Source organism: Protopterus annectens, chromosome 10.part0 (genome assembly GCF_019279795.1).
Source record: "Protopterus annectens isolate FY-2018-M chromosome 10.part0, PAN1.0, whole genome shotgun sequence".
In the NCBI taxonomy this organism is placed as follows: domain Eukaryota; kingdom Metazoa; phylum Chordata; order Ceratodontiformes; family Protopteridae; genus Protopterus; species Protopterus annectens.
Window position 1 is genome coordinate 707,350,155 of NC_056744.1, and position 26,501 is coordinate 707,376,655.

The window sequence follows — 26,501 nt, forward strand, 5'->3', positions numbered from 1 at the left end:
TTTGGACAGTGCTGCTCATTGCATTGTATCGACACAGACACTATGAACATTACATTTCTCTCTATAACTTGCTCTACAAATTCTATGTGTACTTAAAGAGTCAGTTGTTGCACACAGAGGGCCTGTCTTTAATGAGGAGACATTTTGTTTTTCATGCGTAGACTTACTTAGATCAGCCATTTTATAACACTCCAATAAATCAACTCCTAACCTCTCAGGCACTCCATCCCTTCAGCCCACATTATTAAGCAACTGGAGCCATGGAGTTGCACTTTCTAGCCATTTCTGTAGCCACGTTGGTTGAAATTAGCATCCTGAGATAATGTAGCAATAGTCTTTTGTTTACAGACACCCAACTACTACTTAAATGAACTGCTAGTGTGAAAGATATAGTTATATAATGTCAAAAACACCATATTTAATCAATCGCAGACCAAACACATAGACTTATGTATGCTAAGACTTACATACCCAAACCACAAACACCTTGCAAATGTAACCTAAGAAACATGTGCCTTCAGCAACCTCACAAACACACAACAAACTGGTAGAACTTACTGTGAAACATACATCCAAGAGTCAAATTGTCTGAAGTCAAAAGCCCATAAGTCAACCCTCCACATTATCCAATATCCTAATTATAGGTGATTCCATCGTGAGTCATACTGATGCACCACTCAAAAGGTTGTGCAAGGAAATGGTTACAGTCAGTTGCATATCACCTGCCAGGATTCACCACATCACACATGCAGTCAAGAACTTCCACTATAAGTACACACATAACACAGTTATAGAGTACATCAGTTTAATTGAATTGAGATGTACCTCCCTGGGCTATATGAAGAGAGACATGATAGAACTCTTAGAATATGTATCTGAGGCAGGTATGAACCTAGCCTTGAGTGGCATTCTACCATATCTAAGAATGTTAATGCATTATGAACAAAAGATCATTGACATCAACAATTGGCCTAGATTCTGGTGTCAGTCAAAAGGGATGCAATATATATTACCTTGGAAGGAAGACAGTCCAGTCTGTTTTGACAAAGATGGCCTGCACCTATCCCTCTCAAGATTTTTGTGTATTGGATAAATCATTGTCCACCCCCATAGTGTAATTTTAGGCAGCATCATTCTTCTAAAGCCTCCAATGTAACAAAAGAAAATTCAGATAGCATAATGGTATTGCTGCTCAGTGCTAGGAGTCTTAAAAACTGCAGTCCCTATAAGTATCCATTACACTAGAATCCAATCTATTAGTGTGGAAGGTATGCTGTCTTTGAAAAGAGTAGTTACTTGTGCTGTCCCCCAAGGAATCTGACCTAGGACCACTTCTATTTGATATTTACTCTGATGCCATGGCCGACATCAAGGGCCTGTGGCTGACCAAGTTTACAGATGACTGCAAACTTGGAGATGTATTTAACTTCCCATCTCACTAGCAAAATGTTCACTAACACATAACACATACACACACACACACACACACACACACACACACACACACACACACACACACACACACACACACACACACACACACACACACACACACACACACTCCAATAAATGTTGCCTAAACCACAGTCTAAAGCTAATTACTAAAACTGCAGCTTTGTGTCCTTAAGCAAAACTGAGCACTCATGCATCTACCACACAGGTGACACTCCCTTAAAGGCTGACTCAGCCATTAGGGACCTAGGTACTTATTTAGACAACACACTATCCTTTGATCACTAAGTATCTACTACTGTTAGGAAATCATTTTACCTTACCAGACTAATCACCAGGGGTATTTCTTTAACATCTAAGGACCTTACCATCCTTCTCTACCCCTTGTTCATCAGGCCATAGTAGAGTATAGTGGCCTCTTTTGTATGTACCTGCCTAAGCATATGACCCAGCTTAAGATGCAACAGCACTCCCTCACTAGTATAATCAGAGACATGTCTTCCTTGTGCTACCCAGATCACATTAAAGTGAATTCTCTCTCTTTTGTTTTTCTTACATACTCTTGAGAAGTGACTTCTGTCTGACTTACAGAGTCTCTAGGAATCCAGTACTATGGCTCCTACACATTTGTAAAATTAATATCCTCCTCAGCATCTACTCAAGCACAAAGTATAAAAAGGGCCTCTGGTGAGATAGAGATATTTCCCAGAGAATCCTTCTTTTATGCAATAGGCATCCTTTGGATACAAAGACAATTGGCTACCTATCACTCTTTAAGCATAACCTGAATGAGTGGATGGGCAACTGCCAAATTGAAAGAGTCTGAAATAGATATAAATTAGTCATATTGATGGGTACCTACAATTTGTGGTACTGTGGCTAGGCTACTAATGGTCATCTAGATCAGCAGCCTAAAGTTTACCTATGAACCTATAACCTTTCTGATACTGATTAAGGACAAGATAAGGGATTTCATTTGGGATGAGGTAAACTTTGTGTTGTACGGGCCAAATTGACTCAATTTGCAATAATGGAGGTTGGAATGTCTTTGACCACTGCCATTATAATAATGCAGTACAGTTTATAATGCTCTCGTATAAAATCTAAATGTCAGAAACTCACTTCCTCAACATGTTTTAGTACTGAAGTACATAATGAGATAACAGCATGGTCTTATTCTAATACTAGGAAGGAACCTTCTTATGTTATGAATCAGGTTGTGATGACTTACAGAAATATAGTTATGGGACCAGAGATGTAACAATAGTTGAATTTCAGTTTACATGTGGATTATTATAGTACTGGTGTGCTAGGAGAAATGGGGTTAAACGACAGGAATTAACATGAATACAGGTGCTCTTTTGATAGCACTTGTGGTTTGCTGGCTATTGGGCAATGGGTCCCAATTGCAACAGAAAAATGCCTTAAATAATGCGCTATAATTATAATATGAAGGATTAGTGGCTAACTGCAAGACAAATGGATTTACCTCATTCCTTAATCCTAATGGCTTTAATTTACATCATGTGGGCTAACCCTAAATCTATTCATGTCCTTCCCATTAAACTCAGGTCTGCATATTACCTCACAAAACCTTTCCCTATCATTACTCCCTTATCTTACCTTACCCATGTGTACTAACCCTAACTATATCCCTATCCCTGCTTCTTGTCCCTAACCTAGTTAGCTAATATTATCTCCTAAAAATCCTTTTCCTAACAGTACCACTATTCAGGCAAAATATGTCTGATGGTACTGTTAAGTATTGTGTGTGTGTCTGATAAAGTTTATATCATGTGTTGCTTGTTGATCACAAAAGAAGACTCCTTGTTTTTCTTTTGTAATAGGTCAGTGTGGGGTTTATGTGGCTTGTGTTGTTTTCTGTGTTATGAATTTGAAGATTTTGATTATCAGGCAAATATTTCATAAAGTATTTTTCAGGTTTTTGCCATTCAGGAAGTTATGTCGCTGGATTAATGAATATACTCATAGACATAGTGTTGGGGAACACTGGACTTTTTATAGGAACCACTGGTGTTTCAAAATCTAAAATTCATTCCTAGACATTTTTTTATAACTGCATATTTATTGTGGAGAGCTGCTAATTAATCCTTTTTATAAACCCACAATATTTTTATTTTGGGTGGGCATTCATTCTGTGTAATACAAATGTTAACTAGCAGTTTGTTTGGCAGAAACACACTTTCTCGTGGGATCATGTACTTGAAGAACTAGAATGAGTTAAGAACAATGCATATAAGAATGCTTCAAGGCACCTATATCAGTGCTTTCATTGGCACAACACCTTTGTTATTTCTTCAGAGGAGTCATTGAAAGATGGTATACAGAAGGTGAATAGACACAGATGCTATGATTTACTAATAAGTGATTTCTCCTTGGATACATTCTGCTGTGGTAAGGATCTTGTATAACTAATTTATGGCCAATCTGGATATCATGTGAAATATGGCATGGTTAGGTGAATTCAGAGACATATTAAAACTGCTGTGTTTTAATATATTTTAAAGAGCTTTAACAAAACATCCCTCATTAGATTTTCTAATAGAATTTATTAAAAAACATGCACAGCTGTTTACGTGTTTTATCATCCTTTAAATGAGATATGGCATGTTGAGACTATAAGTGTCTTACACTTCTGATAGCACTTGTGTGTTCTTTCATTCAAAGGAAATAGTTTAAAAAATCAAAAATCATATAGTTCCATTTACACAATTTTGCATTAGAAAAGCATGAAGAGTTTTTTTTTTGTTTAGCAAATAGCATCAGGTGCTATAAGGTGAATTCCAATAAATTCATAATTAATTAATCGATGAAACACTAATAGGAAAATTTTATTTTCCTTTGGTTTAATTTCTTCAACTCTTCTGTGTATCAATACTATGACGGGAATAGACCCCATTTCTAAGTCAAATAATGATTAAAGTTTGTGAAATTAGTACTGTTTCAATCTTTGATGTTAGCCAAAAGTGCTCTTCGCACCACCCACAAATGTCTCCGTCTGTAATTCATATGGAGTTACACATTTTGGTATCATATCTAAGTAAGACTAAATTCTTTTTTATGAGACCCATTACTTCTGCTCCTATTGGAACTGTCTGGATATCTTTCTTCCATATTGTCCTGGTTTCTGCCTGCAAATCTTGGTATGTTATGATTTTGTGTCTTTCTGAACGTAAGACACTAATCACTGAGTATAGCAATTTCAGTAATCAATGGTGCTTTTGTCTTCTTTTGATGGACTAGTATATCTGTTTTTCTCACATATATTTTTTGATCTGTTGGTAATTGGTAATCCCATGTGATATAAACTTCTTTCTCTACAAGGCTTTGTGGCTCATGTTTCCAATGCTTCTCACCTACTTTATAGGATCATAGGAAGTTACTAGGCTATTGGCCCTGAGGCCCTAACAAGCCTAGCCAAGAATTGTATCCCATATTCCAACAAGCCAGCAGGGACATAGGTGGAATCTCAGGGGTGTATTTTCTGTTCCCCACCCAGTTATCCAGGTTGTGCTTAAAAAGGTTTAATGAGGAGAGGGAGTCTATTCCACAAAAGGGGGAGTCTCTGGGACACAAATCTGTCCCACCAACAAGTCTTATTGATGTCACAGACCAGGTTGAGGTCTTGCGTGTGGGTTACTTGAGTGGACCTTGACTTGCGAATATGCAGCAGTCCCATCAGGGCAGAGTCTGAGATTGCTTTGTATGCCAGACACAGGTCACCTCTGAGCAATCTGTAGGTGACTGAGTAGAGAGACAGGGCTTTTAGCCTACCTGTGGAGGGTAGATGGTTGAGGCACTGGATTCTATGGGTGAGGAATGTCTATAGTCTCTCCAGCTGCTGCATGTGCTTTGTGACGTACATGCTGAAAGGGGCATTTGTATTCAATAACTGGTCTTGTAAGTGAAGAATGCAGGGATGTTATGACCACCTTGACCCTGGATGAGATACCCTTACTAATGAGGAGGGCCATGTAGAAAGCTTTCCATACAATGCAGGCAACATGGTGGCCAAATGTCAGTTCGCTGTCAACCTCGGTTCCCAAGTCCCTCATGACTGATTGCATGCTTAGTGCCTTATTATCAATATGATACTTTTGGTGACATCATTCTCCCCAAAAGGGATGATGATGCATTTTTTTGACATTCAGTTTGAGGCCATGTTTCTGGCACCAGTCATTTGTTTGGGTAAGACCCTCTTGGAGGATGTCCACATCACTAGAGGAATTGATGGCTGCACCCAGCTTGCAGTCATCTGCAATCTTGGCCAGCCATAGCCCATTAGATTTGGCCTGCACCTCTGAGAAGTATATCCCAAACAGAAGAAGCCCTAAAACTGATCCCTAGGGTACACCCCTTGTTATGAGTCTACTACTTGAGGTGGCTTCCCCTATTTTGACTAGGTGGGTTCTATCAGTGAACCAGTTTGCTACCCATCTGGTAACATATGGATCGATGCTTAGCTAAGAGAGTTTATCTATTACACCTGAGTGGGTAATAGTATCGAAGGCCTTGACCAGGTCAAGGTAGGCAGTGTGCACTGCCTTCCCTTCGTCTATGGCCTTGGTGACTCTCTCAAAGAAGTTTCCAAATTTAACAGGCATGACCTCCCTTGACAAAACCAAACTGTGTGGGATCAAGTGTCTGGAGGTTGCCAATGTCCTTGTTAATGAGGTCCATGATAATCTGCTCCATGGCCTTGCAGATCAGGATAGTTAGGCTGATGGGTCTATAATTTCCCAGATGGGTGGATGCTCCACCTTTGTGCAAAGGGATGACAGTAGCTGTACTCCACCTGGCTGGGATGAAGCCTGTACTCAAGTTTTGGTTGAATAGAGTGCCTAATGGTGCTGCAAGTTTCTGCCTCAGTTCATGAAGGATGCAGCCTGGGATGTTACCGGGTCCCATGGAGGCTATATATTTTGCATTTGAGAGGGCAGTGATGACTTGTTCCCTAGAGATAAGGAGAGGGGGGGCAGGTAGTGGGAATGTCCTGTTTTACTGATGAGAGGACAGAGGAGTGAAGTTTTCACTGAACCTATCTGCCAGCAGGTTTGCTATATCTACAGGGTTTGTGTATGTGGTGTCCTTGGCCACCAGTTTTGAGTAGATGCAGGTGCTTCCTTTGAGATTGCAGACATATGCAGTGGTGGCTGGTGACTTCAAATCAAAGGGGGACTGCAGGAGACAGCTGAATTGGTGGGGTCAATGGGAAGGGGTGTGGCCAACTTGAAAGGGGAGGAGCTATACTCAAAACCACAAAAACTGTAACTTTAATTAAATACGCTGCCCTGGGTGCCAAACTGACATTATGAGTCCAATCAAGACAAAATGAAGTGTAGAAGAAAAAATATTTCAATGCATTGGCTGCATGACAGCTTACTTAATATCTAGATGGAAACAAAAAGGTTGTGAGGCATGAAAAAATAAATTACTTTTTAAATGCATTACTGGAATGCCAGTCAAAATCAAGTATAAGAAAAACAAGCAGCACTCAACTCAAACCACTTCTCCTTGCACTGCAGTTCTAATTATAGTTTATATTCAACTTTATTAAAGTACCAATAACATGCTGAAAGTCGCAATCTCTTTGATACCCTCAATTGTAAAAATGTTTCTTATCCAAAAAAGACCTGCTGCCTAACAACAACTATTTACTTGTTTCATGGGGAAAACATGATCAAAGTAAAAAATAAAAAGCAAACAAGAAACAAGCTCAAGACACATTGCTTAAAGGATTACTGCACATGTTATGGACCACACACGATAGATTGGCATTCTGTTTAGTTTACAGTTAAAGCCTGCAAAGATGACTGCAAGTCTCCAAAAAATGTAATGAGCTTCTTAAAATAATGTTAATCCTGTCCTTTATTACAAATACTGTTATATGCATTTCAATACCCAAGGCTTATATGTTATCTAGTTTTGTAAGTATTCTCTGCATGGCAGCAACAGAAAGGCTTTCAATGTTGGCAGTTGTTTAACAGTATGCTTATTAAAGCTTACTTGCATCTTACAATATCAGACAAGCTTACCTGATGGTCATTAAAGCATTGCTACTTAAACACAGAGTGACAGGCACTTTCTGAATAATAATAAGCATAAATCAACAGTATAAAAATATGACAAAAACCAGAACATTCTGCAAAATCAAGAACAGATGAAAAGCCACTGTAGTACTTGTACTCTGCACATTTGCACTGCATAACTGCTCCTTGCCTTGCTTGGACACATTCAGAGTCACTACATGGGGAGTGGGGTGCAACAAGTATGTAACAATTTGATGTAACAATTTGAAATGTCTCAGGCTGACTGTGATGGCCCTGACACATTTGTCATACCTCTCAACCTCAGAGCAAGAAATCTGGACAAAGCCATACATAGAAATGGGACAAAGGCCCAAAAATAAGGACAATTTTTAAATATTGCTCTTATAAACCTAGAAAGATAATACAATACTAGGGCTTGCACTGGTATGAATTTTCTGAAGGGTATGACATCTGAAACTCAAATATCTGTCATTATTTTTTAACTTCAGTCTTTAATGATTTGCCACAAATTTGCCAAAAAACACAATTTTATGGAAAATGGACCAAAAATGTGATGCAAAAATATAAAATAGTCACACAATACAGCTGGGAACTTGTCAAAGAAGGGACACTTTTTTAATATTAGTACTGCTAAGTTGAGCAGCTGACAAAATAAAAGAATCTACATGCATTCTGAAATAAACTCTGATTATTACAGTTATTTATTAATTGTAAACCCTCCGTGTTTTCTTCCAAAATTGCCATTTTGAGGAGGGATTATTAGGGGAAGAGCAAAATTTTGAGCCAAGGTTTGGATATGCCTAATTCTATAAAGCAATTTATTTGCACATATCTTTCAACCTGTTAATGCAGGAAATCTGGACAAGGCCAAATATATTGGGGAAACGTATAAACAGTACTAGAAATTGATCTTGTATAAACTGAGACAGTTGATAGAATAACAGGTCTTGCATTAGCATGCATTTTTCTGAAGGTTATGAAGTCTGAAACTCAGTGTCTGTCATTATTTAGTGACTTAATTCGTAAATGATTTGCCAGAAAACCCCAAATTCTATGAGGAACAAACCAAAAATAAGAAGCAAAAATTTATTAATTCTCCAAAAATATGGAGAGTTGAGAGGCATAGTTCAGCCGGGGCTGTCTTATAGTTTGCCGCCTTTCCCCCTCACAAAATTATGGTTGAATGGAGCCTCCCCCCTGCAGCCATTCCAAAGAACCATTACTTGGCTATCTCACCCCATTTACCATAAACACTAATGTGCATACTGCTATACTTCTGCGATGATATGGACTTCATTTGAAAGTTTTAGTTTGCATTTTACAGCACAAACACTAATTGATATCTGCTAAACAAAGCAATGCAGTCTCACAATGAAAACAGACTTAGCATTAAAACTTCTCTGCCCTTGAAACTCACATTCATTGAAACAGCTTTGAAACCTACATTCAAAGAAAATACATTTTGCCAGTGGCAGATAAAGATTAACGTTGGGCTGTTCTCACATCACAGGCCCCTTGCACATGACCCATACACATGCTCTTTGATACACCTTCCTGGTTGTATTAAATTATATTCCTTGTACAATACAGTACAGTTTTAGAGGGCGTTTTAAATTTATTGTTTTGAACATTTCTCCAGTAAACAATGAAACAAAATGCATGCACCAATAATGACAAAACTGCCCAATTCAGAACATTTCCATCGTAAAAGTCTACTCAAACTTCTACAGTCCACCAGTATCAGTAAATATGCACAATATCTGAAGAAGTAAAAGTCATCTAAATAATTCCACATTAAAGAGATCTATAACTAATGAAGAGGTTGCTGCTAGCAAACAACTTATATTTCATTGTTTCATCTACAAATAAAGTGCCTGTTGCCCTTGAGGAATAAGTTGCCTATGTTACACTAAAAAAATGATAAGCTAGTAATATTGTAATAGGGAATGGATGGCAAACTGATAACAGGTTTATAGTTACTAGGTATCTTTGCCAAAAAGGACAGCAGCATCCACCCCCTTTGCAACACAGTACAGTATCAGCAAAGCATCTACCTACTGTGGGAGTAGAACCCACAGCCTTCTGCATTAAGAGCAAGTACACTACCTGCTGTGCTATTTGCAATGCAAGCAAGCTCAGCATAAGCAGCAATAAACTTTTGTTCCCCTGCAGCTCTCAGATCCTTGTAAAATCTATTTAGCACTCATCTGTATCTCTGAACTTTGCAGAACAAGAAATCTGGAAAAAGCCAAACTTTACTGGGGGTGGACAAAAGCCCAAAAAACAGGGACACATTTTAAACATTGCTTGTATAACATTGGAAAGTTGCTAGAATAAAATGCTGTGTTACCAGCATACATTTCACTCCCAAGTCTTGAACCCAGGACCCTGTGCAAAACAATCAGGCCAACACACAACTATGCCAAATCAGCTGTTTTGTGAAAAAGCAGAAGAATGAAACTTATATGGCTACAATTCAGTTCCCACTGTAGCTGTCAACCTCTTAGCAAAAAAACACACGAACAAAGCCAATAATGGGGGAATACCGCCCACAAACATATTCAGTGAATTCAGTTCTCCACGCACACACACACACACACACACACACACACACACACACACACACACACACACACACACACACTGTTGAAACAGTCTGGATTCTGTGTGCATGCAGTCCTGCAGCCCAATAGCACGAGCAGCCCCTGGACATATGTGAAGAAAGCCTTATGATTGTCTTTAGTAGATGTGGCCAGTTTGGACTTGAAGTTTGCTTTGGAGGATTTCACTAGTGCTCTTATTTGCTTGTTCAGGCTAAGGAGAGATTGCTTCCAATTAGACACCTACTCCTTCTTGGTCCTGGACAGCAATTTTTTCCTTTTATTACAGAGTTTATTTACTGTAGATGTCCACCAGACAGGTTTACTCTTCCTTGAGGAGGAGGATTTCTTCCTGTCTGGTATTCCTGATTCCATGCAACTATATAAATGCTCATATAGCACTTTGGTGTAAGTTTGGACATATGTGCCATTTTCTGTGGAGGGGGAGGGGGCTGTGAATCTATTAATACCTTCACTCAGGAGGTTGTAATCAGCTTTGGAAAAGTTTTTTTGTTTGACCCTAGCTGGGTGGGGGGATCAGGGGAGATGGTGACTTTGAAAGTGACTGCTTTGTGGTTGGATCATACCAGGGATGATGACACTGTAGGGATGCTGTAGTGGTTACACATGTTGGTTAATACCAAATCCAAGATATTTTCACCTCTTGTGAGGGTGTCAACCAACTGGTCCAAGGCATTTGCATTGATAAAATCAAGAAATCTCTTGACATTTTTGTTTTGGCATGAGTATTTCTTACAATCTATGGCTGAATAGTTAAAGACGCCCAGGATTAGGGTAAAGGGTTTAATCTTCATAGATTCGAAGAGGTCCAGATAGGTGGAGTGGGCATTTTGTGTCAGAGTTGGAGGCTTGTAGCTAGCTATGATTTGAATAGGGGTCTTGTCAATTGTTAACTGCACCTGGAGTATTTCCTGTGCATCATACTGTTTGACCAGCCTAGAGGTGTGTATGTCTTTTATATATATTGCAACTCCCCCTCCTTTTGTTTTGCTGCCCACAGCTTGGGGTCTGATTGAAAGATAGGATGAGTAACCTGGTATGGCTGTGGTGCTCTCTGCAGCTTTGAACCAGGTTTCTGTGACTGCACAAATGTCAGCTTCTTCCAGGGTTAAGAATGCTTGCAATGAGTGCAATTTCATGTTTAGACTCCTAGCATTTAGCAGCATAACCTTTAATTTACGTTTTGATGAAATTTTCATTTTGGTAGTTTTAACCTCATGGCATTGTCTAAAAAAGGCACTATGGGGGAGGCAACAGCCTTTGCCAGGAGCCTGAAGCCCAAGGGAGACAGATGCAGGCCATCTCTGGCAAAGCATTGTGGCTTGTCAATCATGTAATCTCAGGCTGTCAGGTACTCGATTACCTTTGAATGACACTAGAAACTAAGGCAGTTGTTAAAGTCAATCATTTTCTGTTTGTATTGAGGCATCATTCTGGGTTATGGTAGAATGCTGCTTAAGTCTAGGGACATACCTGCCTGGGACACATACTCAGCAAGCTCGATCACGTCTCTCTTCATATAGTCCTGGGAGGAATGTCTCAAGTCATTCACACCAACATGGGCTATGACAGAGTCATAACAGTACCTGTTGAGAGACTTGAGTGCATTGATGATATGGCAGATTCTGGCACCCGACAAATAACTAACTGTGACTTTCTCCTTATCCAGTCTGCTGAGGGGCACATCTGTGTGTCTCACAATGGTGTCTCCTATGACTAATATGTTGGGTTTATGTTTAGGCCTTAGTGGCTGTGAGACACAGGTGTGCGGACTATGTGTGGTGTGTGGTGTGGTGGGCAGTGGAGTTTGCGTGAGTTTATGCCTCGAAGGATTTTGTTTGGGTATGCTTTTGTTGAGGGCCTCCACATACATGGGATTGTGTTGTATAGTTGTGGGTGGTGTTTGAGGTGTGGTGGTTATGTTGCCAACCTTCTCAGTGCCAGGTATACTGGTTTGTGGGGAAGACAGCAATGACACTAGGTGCTTGATGTATTTACATCCCTCACAAATTGTTTTCCTAAGTGGTAGTAGTAGAGGGTTGTCCGTGTACATGAGGCAATTGCTACACTCTCTCAGATTCCTAGAACAACCAGATTGGAAGGAGAGAATGCAGGAAATTGTCCATCCATATTTGTCAGAAACTGAAAAAGCTCAGTGGGTTAAGGGAGGAAGGTTTACAAGTAGTAGATATTAGTATTATAATGTTTGCACAATCCTTGATGCAACAGTCTTGCCATATTATAATGCCTTTCAGTATACCCGCCATCTGCCATTAGTGTATCTCCCCCAGCAACAAGATGTGCAACTGGTTCCTGTCCTATTTACCAAACCTACATTTGTCTGTTTCTCCCACATGTTCACTGGACTTTGTAAACCAATGTGTACTTAGTTCACTATCCTGGGCCACTATTTATTAACCTTTCATCTTTTGGTTTAAATTCACCTCTCCTTAAACATTCCTGAGTCAGATCCTGATTGACATGAGGTTGTTCCAAGAGTTTTCTGTAGTTGCAACTATATTTATGGTTTTTCCACATTTTTTGCCTTCTCATCTGATCCTTCTCCTTATATTCTTTCATTTCTTTTTTGTTTTTTTTTTTGTCAGATTCAGTTGCTGCCTGATTTTTGTCTACTTCTGGTTTAGTTTCCATTCCTGCTTGACATCAATATGCTTCTGTTACACTAAGCAGGGAAGTCATCTTGATTTGTTTTCTTCGTATTTTAAAACTTTTACTCTGTTTGGATCTGGTGAGGTCAGCATATATGTATGCATTCCTATGATTGCAGATCTATATATGTAATCAATTTCGAGGAAGCTTATATCTTCTTCAAAGCACGGAATATATAATTTTGGTATACACTGATTTTTATGTATGATTTGATAAATGTGAAGCATTTTTCTTCCTAAATGATCCAGTACATTTTGGGACTAGTCAGTCACCCCAAAACTGTAAGTTAGAACAGTAAGAGTAAATCAGTTTCTAGCCTGGACTTTGTTATTAGATGTCAGTGCTGTTTTCAGTGTTAATTTTAGTTTCCTAAAATATTCCATTCTTAGTTTTGTTCACTTTTATTCATGTTTTATCATCAATCCTCAATGGATTCCCAAATATTTATACACTTCCACCTGTTAAGTTCCTTTATGTCACATTCCTGTCCCAAACTAATATTTTCTTGGTGTTGCAGCTTTCCTGCTTTAAAGGATGCTTTTGCACATTTATCAAGACCAAATGGCATTCTTGTGGCATCTCAGAAAGTTTTAACCACTTCCAGTTGTGCTTTCAGTTCCACATCAGATGAACTATACAGTTTTAAATCATCCACAAAAAGAAAATAAGAAGTCTTTACACTTTGTTGTTGTCTGGGAGGCAAACTGTAACTATTACCTCATATGTTAAGTAAACAGCAAGACAAAAGAACAGCTTTGACAAAGAGTCGCCCTGGATTGTCCCCCTTAGAATTTTTATCCCTGGGATAATAATTTGTCTTTTGTCATGGCTTAGCTGCAAAGTGGTTTGCCACTGTTTCATGGTCACTGTAATGTAACTGATCAATGTAGGATGTATCTTATGCATCTATAAGCACTCCTTTATCCGTGACTGTAGAATGCTGTCAAATGCTTTTTTGTAATCTATCCATGCCATACTTAGAGTCTTCCCCTTTTTACAATTCTCCATTATGCCTTTATTTAACAAGTGATCATTTTTTCTATATGACTTTCTTTTGTTACTCTTTCGTTCTATTGTCATTATTAAGTTTTCTTCCAAATGAATATGAAGTCTGTCAGCATCGATTGCAGTATACAATTTATACATCATTGGAAGTCGAGTTATTGGTCTATAGTTTTTAGGATAGCTTGCATGTTCACTTTTAAGGAGTATCATTTTTTCCTGTTGTCAACCAGGTTGTTTTTTTCTGGTTATGATCTTTTCTTATATTGTTTCAGTTTCCCTGGCTGTTACTTCATCCCATTTCATAACCTGTACATATGAACTTTATACTGTTTCCTTTACTTCTTCTGGCTATTCAGCATCTTTGTTGTGTCAAATGTGTCTATTTCTACTTTTTCTTTGGTGGTCCTATTCCATCTGCTTTGTTTCCCAATTCTCTATAAACCTTTTTTGAGTCATCAAAAAATTGCTTATTTTGTACTTTTCTTTTATGTTTATTTTCTTTACCCAAAAAGAGTTTATATTCATTTGGAAGAAAACTCAGTAATGCTTTATTTCCTTCCCAGTCCTGCTCTGGACCACCCACGTACCTGCCCTGGTGATGTACGAATGCTGTTTTTCTGTTTTTCAGTTGATGTGCTAGAAAACTTTTCTCTCCAGGTGGCACATTTCACACTTGGCCTCCCTCCTTCACTGCTAACCAGCCTGAAACTTTCTGGAAATAAAGCAGCTCCCACACCTTACTCTTCATCCTGCAGAAGGGAAACACCTCTACCTCCTGCTGGATGCTCCAGTCTAACACTTGTGATTTTATTATGTCAATTTTTCTCTCCAGGTGGCACACTTCAATCTTGGCCTCCCTCCCTCACTGCTAACCAGCCTGAAACTTTCTGAAACAAAGCAAGTCCCACACCTTACACTTCATCCTGCAGAAGGGAAACACCTCTACCTCCTGCTGGATGCTCCAGTCTAACACCTGTGATTTTATTATGTCAGTTTTTATCTCCAGGTGGCACACTTCAAACTTCCCCTCCCTCCCTAACTGCTAACCAGCCTGAAACTTTCTGAAAATAAAGCAACTCCCACACCTTAGTCTTCATCCTGCAGAAGGGAAACACCTCTATTTTCTGCTGGCTGCTCCAACTTAACACCTGCAATTGTATTATAAGTCAACATATCTACGCATAATATTACTTTGTTAAGGTTTAATCTGTGTTACACTACCAAAGTCTCTATATTTTTGTTTGTAACCTGACGGTCCATCATACATCACCAATGCCCACCTCTAATCCCTCTTACTTTCAGCTGTTTGTCTCTCTTTAATTACAGGAGCTGACCTGCTTTCTCTACTAGCCTGCTGTACTAGCTGAAAGCTCCCCTCTTCTGGTTGCTCAGTCCTAAGATGTTCATTACTTTTTCTCCTAAGTACTTTACCCTCCCTCACCTGTAGGCCTTCTGTATCTCTCTCACATGCCCCAGATAATTGCTCTATTTTTCCACACTTCCACAATTTCCAGCTCTCCACTTTTTTTCCCTCCAATCACATGCATCACTCTTCCTGACTGTCTCACCTTGTAGTTCCTTTCAGCAAACTTACCTACTCACTGATTGTTTCTTGTGCATGACTCCATCTTCCTGGGCCTGCCAGCTCTGTTCATTCTCACTATGCTTGGGATCACTCCTCTCCTCTATCCACCCCCATTCTCACCCACCTACACATCATTTCCTTTATACCCAACCCCCTCAGGAACTTACACCCCTCTAGGCCCGCCCCTTCCTGCCTAAGAGAAAATTCCCAAGCCCATCTCTTCCCTCCTACACTTAAGATACTACACTCTCTCAGCCTCTTAATGCTTCCCATCTACTCTTACTTCTCCTACTGGTGACTACTTCCAATCTCCTCTCACTCTCTTACAGTTCTGGAATAATAGCTTCCTTATTATTCTATCCCTAACTTCTCCTAACTTTAATACATATACCTTGCATTTGAACATGACCCTCTAAATCTATACTCTTCTATTTCTGCCTCCCTTACGTCTCCTCTTCAGCCTTACCTCTTACAAATACCACTTAGCTGCAGCAAACAAAGACCCCACAAATACCCAGACAAATTACTTCTTTCCTATGCTGCAGTCTGTCTCGATCTGCTCATCTATGTTTCCGTTGCATACCCCATTACCTAAGATCAAACTCCCCTCTTCTCATACTAGTTATTCCAAAGATAAAACTAAATACCTTTATTATTCCTCATATAAATACAAACTTTTCTTCCTGACACAAGCAATACTCCTTGCAGGTGACATTCATCCAAATCCAGGTCCCACCTCTCACTCTTCTACCAATAATACTATCACTCCTAAGGTAGTAAACCCTACTCATCCCAAAAAGCATATCTCATTCTACTCAATGAATACTAGAAGCATACATAACAAAGCACGTGATTCCATGCCTGGATTGCTCACCATACTCCTGATATAGTCACCCTAACAGAAACTTGGCTGAAACCTCGAAACCCTGACACACAAATACTCCCTTCTAATGATAATATCCTTTACCTAGATTGGCAAAAGAAAAAAGGGTGTGGAGTTGCTATACTGTACTCCAACCAACTCACTGTAACATATGCTAATGAACCTATTCCACACTTTCCTCCAGCAGAAATTCTGACAGCTGATTTTAAACTTAATAACTACACTACAGTCACTGTTGCAGCCATCTACATTCCTCCAGGGGGCAACATTCCTGTACTGGAAAATATTCTCTCATATCTCTCACAACACACCCCAAACAAAACCATAGTCCTCAGGGATGTTAATATTAACTGGCTATCTCTCTGCTCTCCTAACTCTACCTCTTTTATTAACTTACACATGTTTTCTCAACTCATTTCTCAGTCAATCCATAACAATAATTCAAGCAATCCTACCACTCTTCTTGAATGTATACTAGTTTCTGATCCCAGCAAATATAACCCTGAAACACTACTTAACTCCCTAAGTGACTACTCCCCAGTAAAAATCCTTAGATTTACTCATCACTTCACCAGACCACATAGATATATAACCTGCCGCAAACTAACTTCTCCCCAGACATTTAAAGACCTCCTCTCTAGTATTAACTGTGCTACTCTAACCCAATTCCTCCTCGATGAAGCAGTCCACTTTTTCAACTCTAGCTTTCTTAATATTCTCAGCAGCCTTGCACCTCTCCGTACAGTTCATATTAAATCAAACATATCCCTATGGCTAATTAATGCTACTCACACCCTAATAAAAAAACAAGACAGGATGTGGAAAACATGGATTAAAACTAAACACCCTACTGATTTACAAAAGTAAAAAGAACTCAGAAATCATACAAAAAAACATATTATTAAAGATAAAAGGGAATTTTACTTTAACCCCCTCCCCCAACTCAAAGATCAAACCCCCAAAAATTCTGTAACTCTATAAACCAAATATTGCATCCTGGGAACCCGTCTTCTCCCCAATCCCTGTCCTAAGAAGGACCGAGATGAAACTGCTACTATCTTTACCACCTATTTAATTGAATCCATATCTAAAATAATCACCTCTGATCCCTCTTCTACTAGCATAACAAATTTTAAAGGCAAAATGTCTATTAATTCCTCTGAATCCTCTCCTACCCCAAACTCCTCTACTATTCATTTCTCTCAGATCTGTTCCTACTAGTTACATTAAAACATATTAAAGGGTTTACACATACATATACATTTCTGGTTCACTTAGATAGATTTTTGGATTTACTGTTTATGTTAATTTTTATTTATGGTTTTACTTACCATATTCTTATATATATATATATATATATATATATATATATATATATATATATATATATATATATTCATACATTGTTAAGTTTATAGTTTTTAGTTAATAATTTGGTAATTTTGTTGAAATATTGTTATGTGTTTATAATATTTATTGGTGTCTGACATATATTCCTTTATGAGAATAAGATTTATATAGCAACTTATGGTTTATTTGATGTTGAGTGGCGAGGCTACTTTAAAATTTTCCTGCTTGTTTAGTAGGCTGACTCATCAACTTACTCAGCTTAATAGTATATAAGGAGAATCAAAACTGTTTTACAACTGTTTGTCTGAAGAAGGCAAGTTAATGTGCTTGCCGAAAGCACTCACATTAAAGTTTTTTTCTTTATTTTATTCCGTATTGGTGTGACAGTATTTATTTTTTGCCGGCTTTTATGGTTTCCTGCTGTGCCTGTTTTTACCATGATCAGCATGTATGTCAAGCAGCAGTAATACCAACAAAAGGTTGTGCTACAAAGAGGGTTGACCTTAGATAATTTGGCACCCTACTGAAAAAGCTCCATGCTCCCCTACCCCCACTGCCCATCCCATCCTGACCTACTCACACTACCCAGAATACTTCTTACTTTTTTCCTTCCTTTTTCTCACAGCTTGTGTTTCTCTTCACTTTTTTCCTGCAGTTATTAATTTGTTCAGCATGTTTGATCTGCAGTAGACTGCACTCAGTTAACCATGAAGAAAACAATTAAGCATTAAGCCAGGGAGGTCAGGTGGCCATATAGGTTCTAAGTGCTCTGAGGTGCATGTTAGAGTTTTTTAAACAATCTTTATGTAACACTTATTTCCTGAAAAGACTTAATCAAAGTAAGAAATTTAGTCTTACTGTTCAACTTTGCTTCTTTTCGTATACTGTTTCAGCACTTCCTGGGTAAGACTAGACTAAATAACTTCAGTGGAAATAATTCTATTAATCTGGGGGACCCCAAAAGCCACAGGTTTTCTAGATATTCTGAGATGCATTTCAGAGTTTTTTTTAAGAAACCTTTTCATCCAGAGATAGCCTGACCTAAAAACATGATTAAAGAAAGTTCAGTGTTTATCTCCAACTTTGCTTCTTTCTGCATCCTTTCAGCACACCATAATTAACCAAAGTTACCCTGTATTACCCAGATTATGTGGGGGCTCTGGGGGCTCCTAGGCACCCAGAAGTCATTAGGTTATAGATGCTCTGAGGTACATTTTAGAGCTTTTTTTATCTTTCGAGTGATGGCCCAAACAAATGTATGCATATGGAAAAGAAATCCAATCTTACTTTTTTTAGTTCAAGGAAAAAATAAGTTGTATCCAAGTTTTAAAGCTCAAAGCTGATCAAATTCCAATTCTCAATAAGCTGTGAAGACAAATGTTTGGGGGGATACATATATCTATATATCATAGCTAGATATAGTACTTGCCTCCTACCCCCAACCTCAAAATAAATAGTCATGTTCTGTGTAATCCCTTCTGGTGTTGAACTGGGATTCAAACTAAAAAACAAATGAAATCATATTTCAAGCTGCTGCTGTCATATTTATAAACAATATGCCTCCTCACCCCCTACTTTCTAAAGATAACCACCTTCTACATACCCTTTTGATGTCAGACTGGGACAAAACTGAAAAAACAAATAAATTATAACAGATTTCCTGTCAGACATATATGAACAGTATGCTTATTCGCTCTCCTGTATATGTATATATATATATATATATATATATATATATATATATATATATATATATATGTATCTAGGACATTTTATCGAATGATCAAATGTCTGAATCCATAACAACTGAACACACTTTAACAAAAGCGCTTTTACTGAAAAAGCTCTTTCGTTAAAGCGTGTTACTAAAAAAAAAAAAAAAAAAACACTACATTAACGTTTTAGCAGGGGGGGATTTGCCCCTTGCACTCCCCACACCTCCCCTACTTAAATATTCTCCCTCCGAGACCGCACTACAGTGGGGAAAAGGGAATTTTCCCTTATCTGCACCATAGTACGGCCTCGGCAACAGGCATACTTAAGCAAAAGTGCTTCTTCGGTGAAAAGCACTTTCGTGTAAGTATGCCCGGCCGTTTGGATTTCGGACTTTTGATTATTCGATCAAAAGTCCTAGACCTATATATATATATATATATATATATATATATATATATATATATATATATATATATATATACATATATATATATGTCTTTGTATATACATATATATATATATATATATATATATATATATAGATATACATATATATATGTCTTTCCTTCGTGCAACTAAATTATGATAAAACACTTACCCCAAAAACTATATTCACCTTAATGACATATTTCTTTTTATAGATCTTGAAATAGTTTTGCTATACTCCTGATTATTGACACTGTATAACATTGTATTGCTACTTAATGCCTTGTAATTATCCTGTAACATTGCTGTTTAATGCTAATTTATAATGAAAATTGTATAATATGTTGGAGCTTTTCTCCCCGGGCCTCCGCTGAAAAAGGGCTCTTCAGCTCAGTTGGACAATCCCGATCAACAAATGTAAAATAAATAAATAAAATATGCATTATATGTGTGATTGTGAGGAAAATTTAAAAAAAATAATGATTGTATTAATGTTCGAAAATGTTATATCTAGAGACAATACAGTGTTGAAGTACAGGCTATAGTGACCCTCTATGTGCCCCTTTGGAGTTTGTGAGAAAAGTTAAACAAATAATGACCATACTGTCCCGATGTCTATGTTTAACAATCGAATAGCATTTGCATCAAATGGCTAAACATCGAACCCTATTCATCAAAGGTTCATTCAGCGAATGTTCATTTTTTCAATACTGAAAGTAACTAGTTAGCCAACACTTCCCTGTCTCACACATTACAGCATTTCAAAACTACCCAAGTGGGGGGGGGGCTATGACTTCCACACCCCCAATGTGGGGAGTTTCACCCCCTAGACCCCCCTCAACTATATATGCCAACTCTGAGACAGCACTACAGTGCGGAAAAGGGTAGATGGAAAAGTGTTGATCAACGTGTTACTTTCCCGTTTGCTGAAATAAATGTTCACTGATTTAGATTTTAGTGATTTACTCAGGATCAAACCCTGTACCTTGATTACAGGCGGTAAGGCCCCTAATCCTCTACAACCTTTGGCAAGATGCTGAGAATTTGTGCCAGTCATTACACTTGCTGAAATTTTTTGAAATGGGTACTTTTGTCATTATTGCTTCATATATTTTCTTTCACTGCTTACCGGAAAAATGTTGAAAGCTAAAAATTTTAAAAGCACTCTAACAAATGCTATTGTTTTATACAAGAAATTATGCTGTATTAAACAAGAAAGGTTAATCAAAGAACACGTGCATTTATGTGTGGTTCTAAAAATGTATGCAGGGAGCTCATGGTGTGGAAAAAATAATCTGGCGACCAAGGTGCACTTAATCTGACACTGGTGAGATGTATTTTCAATACATGTGAATTTTAATGCATTTTCAATTAATTGAGCATTAAGGGAAGTGAAGATCATTGTTTTCAATGTGCAGCTGTTTTGTTTTGTTTAACAGATGGCCATCAATGATTGTGCTATAAAATTTGAAAGCAGTGTAAATGGTGCAACAGATAGCACACTTGCTTTTGGTGCAGAAGGATGTGGGTTCTTTTCCCATACCAGACAGATGGATTGCTGACACTGCAATGCGTTATTGGGGGGGGCTGCTGCACTCCTGAGAATGTCTTCCTCCGGGTGAAAAGTTAAACCAGTGCTCCATCTGCCTGAGATGGTGATAGCTCAAGTGGAAGTAGAAAATACCAAGACACCTATTGAAATGTGTAGGTACAATTCCCCAATGCTCTGGCCAAATTTCTCCTAGTAGAATAAATACCACCTTCAGTCTCACCTGAAAAGAGACTAATAGCATAGAGGGGCTAACCCAGTCAACAAAGGATAAATTAATTAAATAATACATTTTAAATTAAATCCACATCTCTGTAATTATTTCAAAAATAAAAAAGAAAATAGAATGCACTGCACACTGATAATTTTCAACAGTGTTTATGGTACTTTGGAGGAGAAAGGGAAGTATTGATACATGGGAATATCCTTTGGGTGTGGGGATGCCTGGTACATTACCCTGCATAGGGTCCCATTTGACCATGATCCAGCTCTGCCTATATGCAAAGCAGAAAAACAGATATTTGGTCGTTCAATGAACAACTCTTAAATGCAGAGCACAGTTCCATTTCAACATGTGCATCTGATCAGCATCTTCATTTTAACCCCCTCATATTTTTATTCAAATTAGTCTAGTTGGTTAAGTCCCGTGTCAACCAATGTCATGCTTATATTAAAGATAAATCTTGAATAAATGTATAAGGCACTTTTATAATAAATGATGTGAATAATTTAGAAGTATTATTGGATATTCTGAAAACTGCGGTGGTGGTGCTGCGGTAGAATTGTTGCCTCACAGTAAGACGTTGTCCTGTTTGATTCTCAGCTAGAGCGTCTTCTGTGTGGAGACATGTGTGAATGGGCGTACCTTCGTAGAAGGTTGTGCGTCAGGGCCAGCAACTCGGCACATAAAAATCTACTGTCAATCATTAGTGGACCGGAGTTTCATTGTTGCGACCCCTAAGCCGAAAGACACAACAACAACACTGGATATTCTGAAAACATTTTTTTCTTGCTTGTTTAAGCTGTGAGAAATTCCTTCACTTCAGCACTAGGATGTAAATAAAATTAATCTGCAAATTTCTTGTTATCAGATTGTATTTTAAAATCATAGTGTGTTTTTACTTTTAATCATTACCAGCTAGTAATTAGTTTTGCATTATTCTTAATCACATTTCCATTTAGTTTATATTTCTGTTACACATAAAGAGATAATTCATTATAACGGGTCTGATTCTGATAATAAGATAAAAGCAAGTAAAATCAGCTTGTCTTTCACTCTGTAACCACTGGTATGAAAAACAGTTTGTCAATAAATAGTAATTAAATGCATCCTACTTTACGCCCTGAGAAAAAAATGTCCCTAATTCCTTAAAACCTGCTTACTTCTGGCATACAGGTGTGAAGAAACCACTGGCCTGAGGGTCAAAGTATAAAATGAAGCAGAAGGCATGTGCTGCAACACAAGAAAATTCTAACATGCTATCTGTTGCTTGATCTTTGTGCTTTGTATCTATCACCATTAGTTTTGTATCTCTGACCTAACTAGAGACAGTTATGCAATGGTTTGTTAGTCTTTGTATTCTGTTAACCAGACTTGAGACAAAATGTAGAATTAATACAATCCATGCAAGTCATTTTCTGATAGGGCAAAAAAAGGCTACATATGTACTGCAAATCCATATTGATTAGTTTTGTGTGTGTGTGTGTGTGTGTGTGTGTGTGTGTGTGTGTGTGTGTGTGTGTGTGTGTGTGTGTGTGTGTTTGTGTTTAGAAATTCTAAATAAGCTCCCTGTATCTCTCCAGACAGCACTGTATTATAATCAGTATGTGTAATGAGACTTTAAACAATCAAGAAGGCAGAGGAATGATATGATTCATTATGGTGAAACAGGCGGTAGAACGGCTAAAAGTGTTAAAAAAGTTCATTTGTGAGTTTAGATTCACAAACATTTTATAGATAAGTAATTATGATGCAACTGCATTTAACATAAAGTTGCTTAGACAAGGCACAAGAGGCACTTGCTGGTCTAGTAGCAGTGACACCAGCATGGTATGCGATAGGCCTTGTGTTTGAATCCCAAATGAGAGCAAGAACTATCCTTTCATTTCTGTGATTCTAACATTGTTTAAGCAGGGGGCTTATTTATCAAAATAAACTGTATTTAATTGTACTAGAAACTGTATGACTGCTAAGTGGGGAAGACTGCAAAATCAGAAGACTTATCACTGCTCTAAAGCGCTAATAAAAGAGTTTCAGTGTACTTTATCTATTTACCCTATACTTTCTTAACTTAGCTATACAGCTACCCCTGCTTAATTTAAAATGCAACTAGACAGTCACTGCCCTGCATACCTCTCTACTGTACAGATTTTTGCAGAATGTCCAGATTTACGCCTCATATTTTTGGTCCATTTATCATAAAATTTGTTTTTCTGGCAAATTAGTAGTAAATCAAAGACTGAAGTTACAAAATAATGCCAGACATTTGAGTTTCAGACTTCATACTCTTCAAAAAATTCATGCTAACGCAAAGCATGTTCTATCAACTTTCCATGTTTGTAAGAGCAATATTTAAAAACTGTCCCTATTTTTGGGCCTTTGTCCCACTTTTATTTATGTCTTTGTCCAGATTACTTGCTCTAAGAGGCTAAGAGGTATGCTGCCTTGGTATTTTCAGAACAGTGCAAGCACAGTTTATTCTACATTGCATCTGTCAGCTGGGTGCACACAAGCAAAATGTAAATGTTTATAACTTTAAAGTTGCTCTCCCCTTTTACAGTAACAAACAAGAAAATAAAGATAAAATAAGCAACAAGCTTATTTTCATGCAGTATGCTTGTCTTTGCTGCTTGTAAAATGGAATGAGATTGCTTTGCTGATTGTAGAATGGAATGAGGGGGCATTCCAATCAAAGGTGACAAGCAACAGTGATGTCACCTCAGTTTAGTAGCATACTTTTTTTTTTTTTTAAACAGCAATTATTATTACACTCATTTATATTTTTTTGCTGATTATAAGAGTAAACACTTTATGTTTATAGGATTAAATATAGTTTTGGAATATTGATTTTTTTCACCTACCCTCAAATGTACAAATGTACACACGTGAAAAGGTGCTGTTAAAATAGCTTGCCTATTGTACTGCAATATGGTTACTAAGAATTAAAAACAGAGTAACAGTGAAATACCTCTGACATCCACACCACTAAGTTTAGAATCAGTATTTATACACATATCAGTAACACAAGTTGTTTTCTAACGTGCAACAATAGACATCACATTAAAAACCTGCATTTTCTTTCTTTCTTAACACATGCAGTAAAACTAAATTTTACAGAAACTGTGAGACAACAAAATGCTTCCTAAACAAACATTAGATGTATACCTGTTTCAGATCTTCTGTATCTTCTCCATCATTTTTGTGAATTTTTGATCCCTGTTTCTTGTGGTCCTTTTCAACTTCATTAAAGGTTTCAAACATCAAATCATAGAAGAAATAATAGGTATACAAGTCTGAAAGTTATGCCCTCAGAAGGAAAGAAAGATAAAAAAGTTGAAAAAAAAAGTGTGTCTAGTTCTTTAATACTCCCAGTCCAGTTGCCCTTTCAGCTGCAGATGTTACTGATTCAGATACCAGTCTGCAAGTCCTAAATACAAATCCCAAGTGAAAAAAATAGGGGAAGTGATTGGTCGCTGTTAGATACACATTCCAAAGTAAAAAAGAAGTTTGGCAGTTTAGAATCTGTGGCCTGGATTAAGGGTTTCAAGGCAATTAACTGGTAGTGATAAGTGTGTTCCCATACGGCCTACAGAAAAACAAAGGTAGAAAGGTTAAAGGAAGGCCCGCTACAGAGGAACTCCCTAAGGCCATCATCAGGATAAAACAGAAAGGGAAAGAGAAAACAGGCAGCAACGTAAATCATTCTGTTTGGATGTGTTTAGTCTTTGTGTGTAGCAATGTAAAATACAGATTTGGCATGCTCTCAGGAGGTGTCAGTTCTGTTTCCGAGGGAAAGTATTACATAATATAAAGGGTAAGAACAGAGACAGAACATGTTTGACTCACTTACATAAGGGAGAATGAAATGTACATTCACAAAAGTTACTGATCTTTAAAAGTGAAGACAGTTTAAATGTCAGTCTACAGAAGTTATAAATATCAAAGAAATACTAATCAAGTTAAAATGCCTATTAAAATAATTTTCAGTTAAAAGTACATTCATTCAGTAATTTTTGATACCTTTTTATCCTGTTCAGGGTCACAGGGGAGCTGGAACCATCCTGACAACCAACAAACATAAGGCACAGAACCAATCATAGTCATGATGTTGTTACTCCATCTTAGGATGCATAAACACACACACACACATATAGACATAGACAGACACAAGTGCTCATCTGTGAGTGTTATAATGCCAAAAGAACATACACCTCCTCAGTCTGGAAGGTTGCCAGTTCATCGTTCAGCATATTTTTGGGGATATAGCAGCAAAATTAAGCAGCTGATAAAAACACATGTGGACACAGGGAAGACATGTGCAGTCCATATGTAAGGAACCTCCAATAGGAACTGAACCAGAGAATCATTATATTTGTTACATCGTAAAAGGCAACTTTAATAATACATTATTCTTACAAAGTCAGATTTAACCGATGGCCACATATTTAAACAGCTTAAATGATATTTTTGAAAACAATTCAGTAGTTCTAGAAAAGCCAAAAAAAAGAAAGAAAAACAACTGCCTCACTGCTGCAGCTGGCATTAATATTTTGCAAATCCAAAGCATGTCAAAACCTTGGTTTTCTGAGTAGGGCCAAAGTTTCCTTAATATATTTTTGCCCTAATTTCCAGCATCACATCAGCTGTTACCATCCTCAGTAACCCTCACAAAGAAAGACTTCCACTCATTTCTATCAGGATCATCCCTTCCTCCCCTAACTTTAGTGACCCTCTTCTTCTCCTTCACAACCTTTAGGTGTCCTTGCGGTACGTGGTTCTCTAGAGAGTGAAGCTCTGTCAAAACAACAATGTAATTGCAGTGTTATAGTAAACTTCTTAACTTTTGTACCACACCATGGTAGCAAATCCTATTGAATTCCATTCTCACCACCATCATTTTTGCACATGCCTACTATTAATAATGTTCAACAGAGCAGTCACATGGTCTGCTCA

At 37.8% G+C, this 26,501-nt stretch overlaps 1 protein-coding gene across 2 annotated transcripts in view; it reads right to left on the reverse strand.

The window, feature by feature from the left end:
- LOC122813289 (FRAS1-related extracellular matrix protein 1-like) overlaps window positions 1-25,199 on the reverse strand; it is a 1,751,891-nt gene extending 1,726,692 nt beyond the window's left edge. For both annotated transcript variants that reach the window (XM_044085535.1, XM_044085536.1), the window contains exon 1: window positions 24,714-25,199. The gene's annotated coding sequence lies outside the window, so the exon portion shown is untranslated. The remainder of the gene's footprint in view (window positions 1-24,713) is intronic.
- Between the last annotated feature and the right edge of the window lie 1,302 nt (window positions 25,200-26,501).